Consider the following 7773-nt stretch of genomic DNA (forward strand, 5'->3'; position numbering starts at 1 on the left):
AGAGCAGACAGATTTTGGAGGAGAGGACAGCGGGTCTTGGGAGAGAAGGAGAGCACATTGTCCCAAGTCCTCATCGACAACAGGCTCTGTTCTTGAGGAGCAGCCAAAACACTTATTTCTCACCAAAATTGAGTCATACTAAAAAAGCAAGAAGCTGAGCCAAGACACAAACTTTTTTCAAAAACTTTCTCCCCAGACCTTCATTCTACCATCAGTCTATGGGAATCCTTCTAGACATCCTTCCTCCACCCTAACCCTATAGGAAGGGGCTACAGCCAAAGCAGGTGAGGGGAAGGGACTCTGGGCCTGAGCTGTGAGACTTGACATGAATCCCAGGTGGCCTTGAAGAAGTGATGTGAACATTGGATCCCCTCTCCTGGAACCACGAGAGAACTGTAACCCTCCCCACCGACTCTGCTGAACTCCTATCCCTCCCCGACGCTGCTGTAAAGGTTGGGGGTCAGACATCTGCCGGCTCTTCCAAGGAAGTGATAAGAGATGTGAGCAAGAGCAAGTCAAGGCTAGGAAGTCCAGAACTCCCCCTAGGTTCGGCCACGAGTCCGTGTATTCTCTGTGTCTCCTCTTCTTTTTCTACTCTAACTGGTTTCCTCCTGTCTCGTGGCTCATCCATGTCTTTGTCCCAATGGCTCACATATCTACATCTCTGGAAGGATCTTCAGTTCCTGATTTCTGCCATCTGATTGCCTCAAATTTAAAATCTCTTCAACTAAACAATGTAGTATTCCTGTTACACACACACACACACACACACACACACACACAGGCTCAAGTGCACACATGTGTGCAATTTCACTCAAAATAACTTGAGCATTCTTCACTGTGCTTCTTTAGAGACAGTCACCACTATTCATCAACCAGTTACTCATCCTCAGAACTTAGCCATCATCCTTGATCTCCTTCCCTACCTGGGCTCTGATCCTTGATCCCCTCCCCTAAATGAACCCTGATCCTTGATCCCTTTCCCTACCTGGGCCCTGATCCTTGATCCCCACCCTAACTGGGCACTTATCCTTCATCCTCTCCCCTTCCCCCCCCACAACAGATGGACAGCCAACTCCTACTGATGCCAAAACAGAAATGTTCCTTCATTTTGTTCATTCTTGCTGTTGAGGCCCTGGTCTTGCAGACCACTGCTCTCCCCATCTCTCAGGACCACCCAGGTCTTGAGACCCTCCAGTCCCTGCCTGACAGGTGCAGTCATGTGTCTGGAGTGGCTACTCTTTCAAGACACTCCACAGCTCCTCATCATCGGAGGAGAAAGCTGAGCTTCCCAGCCTGCCTTGACGCTCTTGAGAGCAGCCCCAGGTGTCCTGCAGTCCCTTGTGCCTACAGCCTGGCTTCTCAGCTGCCCCTCTGTGCCAGGCGCTCTCCTCACTGAGTGCTTCTTTATGCTTCTTAGTTGTGCCGCATCCTACCCGCCTTCACAGCCACGCACACAGCTGCACCTTCCTTCTCTTCGCAGCTCCTTCTCCTGGACAGTTCATGTCTTTAGGCTTCAGGGTCAGCTCTGCCTTCTTCAGGGGGCTGCTGCACTTGGAAGCTGTGCTTCGTCTGCAGCTGCGTCAAGCTGCTCCTGTTCCCCTGCCTTGGGACCTAGCGGACACCTGTTTGCTGACACAGCCAGGCTAGATGGAAATCTCCATGAGATGAGCATCAGCTCTCTGTCCACGGTTCTGTCCTCAGCACCAGAGCAGACACTGAACAAAGAATTGTTCAAGGTCAGCAAGACTCTTGTTGGTCTTCCCACACCACTTCAGGCCAAAGTCCAGCCACCCCTCAACATTCCCCAATCCCACCTCTTCTAGCTTTTTACTGACACCCCTACTACAAAGACCCTCCAGAGTGTTTTCTTATCTTCATTTTGTCCTATTTCCCAATTCAGAGGCATCTTTCTTCATCTTTGCTTCTTTCTAAAATGCAAATTCCATCATTTCTCTTTCTTGGTTAAGCCATTTTTTTTTCAGGGTTAACTCCAGGCCCTGCAGCGTAGCACACAAATCCCTTTGCAGCTTGACCTAACTTCATACTTTACTTTCAGGTTACCTGGGACTCCTCACAGATTCCTTGTGCTTCTAAATTTTGGCTTTTTTTCTGCCTGAAATGGCTTCTGCCTTTTCTTTTTTCTCTGTCCTCACTTATAGACAATGCACTCTCTTCAAAGATTCATCTCATTTATTTATTAAACAAATATTTGCTGGCCATCTGCTGTATTTCAGGACCTATACTAGGCACCAGGGCACAATGCTCAACAAGAACCAGGAAGGAGTTTCCCCCACAGGGTTTGGAATCCTCTGGAAAGAAGTGGATGCCGTTGCCTCCCTTGCTACAGGATGTCTGTGCCGACGGTGGTACCTTTCCCCACTTCCGGGAGCTCCACTCCACCTGTCTCTAGATCCACCCCTGCACCTTTGATTTAGCACCTGTCCAAATATGCAGGAGAGGGACCCTGCCTGATTCACCTTTCATCTCCTGCACTGAGCACAGCACCTGGCACACCATAGTCACTGAGCATGTGTTTGCAGGATGAATGAGCAGCTTCTTAGTTTTTACCAGTACTTGAGGCTCTGAGGGCATAGGTCACAAAATAGGTGAACATGATAGAGGAGATGGCAGAAAAGGGGTGATCCCTGGCAGAGAGATGGGTCAAGTTGGGCCTTCCAGTGGCCCTAGCTCTACAGCAGAAGTTCCACATTCTACCCCAAAGCATTAGGTAGCAAAAATGAGGGTTTGCTATGGCAAGATTGATGTCCCCCCACCAAATCAGGATTTTTCTACTGGTCTCTCAAACCATAGGCATCCCCATCTCCCACAGGTATTATATTTTGGGCATAGTTATTGTTGGTACAGAGAAAAACTTTTGGTTTTTATAATTTAATCATGATTTAGCAACCTTGAAATATTTATCAAAATTTAGCATGTCTTTTCCACATGAACTCTCAGCAATTTTGTGCTAATGGGAATCTGAAGCCAACTTAAGTGTCTATTACTGAGGAAATGGATTTATGTAATAGAGTGGATACATACTTTTAAATTGTATGAAACAGAAAGGGGAATAAATTTGATGGGTTTACAATGATATGATGGTTCTAAAAACATAGTGGGAGAATAGTAAAACAATAGGAAAATCGAGGTTCACATCACAATGTCATTTATATATTTAAAATATGTGCACTTGAAATGATAAGATACATTTTCATAAGAATATGGCACAATTAAAGAATAGATTTCACACATTCATGGGTGACTGTATGGGAGGGAGACACTGAAGAACAAGAGGGAAAATAAATAAGATCACGGTCTCAGGCTGAATAATCATGCCAATGTGCTGATATGCTGATATGTTATCTGCCCCTAAGGCTCAATTTAAAAATATATTGCAGTAAAAGGGGTTTTCAGCCACTGCAAACTTGGTATAGAGTGCTTCATTCCTCCAGGTATTTGTTCAGCTCATCTTCCACCCTTTCTCCACCGCAGCCACATGCCCAGACTATTAAGGGAGAATTATTCTCAGCATAGAACCAATCTGTTCTATGTATGTAGAATATTGTGAGGCTCTATCAGCAGACACAGCATAGATCCTAAAAATAAAGAAAACGCTCCAGTCCTAGAAGTCCCAAGCTTTTAAACTTGAAATGAGTCACAGTCTTCCTAGGAGCCTCTGGCTGACTGCCCATAATAAAATCACACCCCGCTCAGGGCACTCTGGAACTCTCCCAGGTGCTGAAAAGTCCTCTGCCCCTTTCTGACTACAGACGCTGGTGTAGCTGCCGGAGACTCTCCTGTCTGATTCTACACCGTGTTTGCTCTTAACCACTAAACTTACTAGAGGTAGAATTTGTATCTTAATCAACAATTTATCATGAAATGCTGATCAAAATAACTTCAGCATATGACTGCTACTGAACAAATATGTAGATGCTTCTCTGCGCAGGGCTGGCTTCTGCCCCTGTTGTCTGGGCCTTTCTGCTTTCTGAGTGATTCTGTGCATGTGACAATGTGATAAGTACCTTGAACATGTGCCTCTGCCACGCTGAAGACCTGTGTCTCTTGGGGAAGAAGTCAGAAATTTGCGAAAAGTGGGCTGAAAGGAAGTACTTTACATTGCCATAGCTTTTCCTGTGGCTTGTCCTGAGGTTCTAAATTAATAAGCACTTGTTCCTCTATCTAGTATCTATTTTTTTCTTCTGAATCTAAATAAATTCTCCTCTACACCCCCACTATACTCAATCTTGGAACTTTTTTTTAATTTTCAGACAAAACAGGCACAGGCAGACATCCTTGCTGACAAAGTTCTGGGTACGTGAAGGGGGTGCAATTTAAACCAAGGATTCTGATTAAGGACTTACAATACAATAGAGCAGTACCTGGATTCTCATCAGAATAATGCAGTAAAGCAGATAATTAACATTTACTGCATATTTGTTACATTTCAGGACCATGATAGTTTCCAGGTAACCTTCACAGAAACTACCAAAAAAGAAGTATTTGTATCCCCATTTATGGGTGAGAAAACCAAGATTCATGAGAATTACATCTGTTGCACATACTGAAATGAACCTAATAAACAGGACAAGGATCTGGATTCCGGCCTGGTTGTTGTAAAGACCCTGCAGTTGCCTCTAATAGCCAAGCGACTCTCAGTTGTTAAGTACTGACCAGGTCAATCAGCACATGAAACAGTGCTGTGCATGACCTCATACAGCCCTGCTGGTGGCACCAGAAGGTAGACATTATTATGATTCATACGACACTTTTTTAAAAGTCAGATTCTTGTTCAGAGCTACCCAGGAGGTGAAGGGTAGAGCTTGGATTCAGACAGGTTCTAGTTGTACCCAAGCTTCCACTCTTCCTGCTCCTCAATTGTTCTTTCACCACCTGGAATGGATGACCCTAAAGTTTTCTCCTTCATCTTCACAATGCTGTGATTCTCGTGTCTGTAAGCAGGGTCCCAGGATTCCAGACATTTCTTAATACACTGGTGATTTGTCTTATGGTCTCAGTGGTTTCTTGAACTACCTTTATGTTCTATTCTTAGGAGTAGAAGCAGAGGATATGATTGGAGTTTGTCATCTTGGATTTCTTTACCATAGTCAGGCCTAAAGAAGGCCACGGGAGGGACAGGAGGACAAAGTGGGGGGTGTGGTTGACAATGGTGGGATAATGAGGCAGGCAGAGCCACTGGTGCCTCTCCTTATCCAACCATCCTGGGATCTGCAAGTAAAAGTGTATGTGAAACTAGTAGCTGCTGCTGCTGCTTCTTCTTCTTCTTCTTCTTCTTCTTCTTCTTCTTCTTCTTCTTAAAATTTGATGCTTCTTAAGTGGGAATTTGAGGAATTTTGCCTCTGAGCATGCTTTCCACTGGGGGTCACTGGACAGGGAAATGGCATCGCTGGCTTGAATCTTTAGATGAGGCAGATACTCTCTCTAGGTGCCTAAGGCTTGACCTATGACTCCATGATGTCATTTACCACCTAGTTTTCCTATTATTTTTCATGAAGCAAAACCATTGTCACTAAAGGCACAACTTGAGTTAGAAAGATAGCATCGTAAAGTGAAAAGATTGTTATGTCATTAAATATTCTTTGCAAACATGACATTTAATGAATGCATAATATTCTTCTGAACATTTCTATTATTGGAAATTAAAATTCTTTCCATTTTTCATTACTTTAATGCTGCACTACTTTAATACATTCATGTATACATAGCTCTGTCAAAATCTATTATTATTTTGCTTAGGAGAGTATGCTAGAAGTTGATTATTAAGTCAAAAGCCCTAAAGTTGGTAGACATGTATATTGCTGGACTTTTTGAAAAGCTTGGTTCCAGTTCCTACTCTTTTGAAATAACTTAAAATACTTTGCACATAGGTTGCTATTAAACCAGGTCTCCCCTACACTATACTTGTACCAACAATCTTTTGTCCCCAAGTTCATTGATCACATTGGGTTACCTTTATTGCCTTACTAAGTGCAACCTTTATAGTGTGAGCACATCAACACAGTCTAGTTTTTCCTTCAAAATTTTGCTACAGCTTCAGATATATGATCAAACCCTCGGAACACTGTGCCACAGATAAGTGCGCCTTCTGAGCTTCTAGTTGGGTCATAGATGGGAGCAACCCCAGGCAGGCCGTCTCTAGGTGAAAATCAATCTGTTCATTCTCATGAACACGAGTATTCATGCAGCTCTGAACTTGTCAGTGCAATATTAGTCGTGAACTACCCTTAATGGTGCCCTTGAAAATGATTTGTGACCACCCCCTGCACACCATTCCAGTAACAGCATCAGTAATGAAAAACTACCTGACGTAGGGAAAGGGTGTTGGATCCGGCGGTGGATCGCTTCTTCTGTGTCCACTGTCCCAAACATGTGCACAGATCTGGGGGATGCTGTGTCACATGGTGTTTCTGGACAGGTAGTGATGTCCACTTAGATATGGGATCACAGGTAAATTTGAGACATGGATAACAAGGAGGGTCAGTTGCATAGACACCAGGGGAAGAGAAATGAAATGACAGGGACTCTCAGGTCCAGGGCTGAGGGACAGAGTGGTGGCTTTGACAGAGAATTGCAAACAGGGCCTGGAAGCTGTGGCAGGTGGAATTTAAAGAGATACCAGCTGGCCGGAGCTGACAAGGAAGGAGAGTGGAAGCCGCGAGCCGTGGGCGGATGCTGTTTTTATGACATTTCTTCAAGTGGTTTTGCTTTCTGTTCTGAGATTCTGTTCTTCTCCAATCCAACTCAGAATTTGTTTTCCATTACTGATGATGTTATATGTCATATATTTGTTTATTCTTTTATAGCTTATGCCAGAAAGATTCTTACCAACTCTAAACATGGGGGAGTGCTGTGTACACATGCGTGAGCTCCATAAGAGCATGTGCATGCCACCCAAGGTCAGGGCAGGAGATGATTCTCATGTCAATAACAGTATCACAGGAGTCCAAGACGTCCCAGGTTCCTGTGTGAGATGGGGAGGTACAGAAGAGTTGTGTGGGGCTTGGTCAAGTTTGACCAAAATGTGCATCTTATTACCAATGAGCAAGGGTTTGGGAGTCAGGAGCCAGAGTTTCAAACCCTAGCTCAGCCACTGTGGGACACTGAACAACTTACTTCACCTTTACAGGTCCTGTTTCCTCTTCTGGCAAACAAAAATCTTATAAAAGAGTCCAGTGACTTCATTCTTTGTGTCTGTCCCGATCAACAAGATGCATCCTCTGTGGTAGCAGGAATTTAAGTCATCCTCCCTAAACCCTCACCCATTCCTAAAAAATGTATGTATCTGTAATCTAGAGAGCGACATGCTCTTTTCTCCTGCTCATGGTGGCAGAGGGCAGGGTCTCCCAGAACCAAGAGGCCCCTGGGCATTGAGAGGGCCTTATGAGGCCATGAGGGAAGCCAGGGTCTCGGGGGACAATCTATGAAAGAAAAGCGTAACAAGGGAAGCCCTGCAACCTCAGCTCTGCGAGCAGACAGATATTTCAACTGCCACCTTCTGAGAGAGGAGCCAGTGTGCCCAGGGAATTCTGGTAAAGGTGGCACCCAGGACTGGGCGACCGGTCTAGCACAGTGGCATCTAGAACCTGCCCTTGTCTTCCTGCCATAAGATGCCCTAAGGCTCTGATTTGATCTTTGATGACAGTGGCCAGTCTGAATTAGGGTACATCCCAAGGGTAAAGAGTACAGGGCTGGGGTTTCTAAGTTGATGGTGGCTTAGGGAAAGCTGGGGAGACAGAGGCCCAGGATGTT

This window comes from Spermophilus citellus (assembly GCF_964194105.1).
Source record: "Spermophilus citellus genome assembly, chromosome: 14".
Classification (NCBI taxonomy): Eukaryota; Metazoa; Chordata; class Mammalia; order Rodentia; family Sciuridae; genus Spermophilus; species Spermophilus citellus.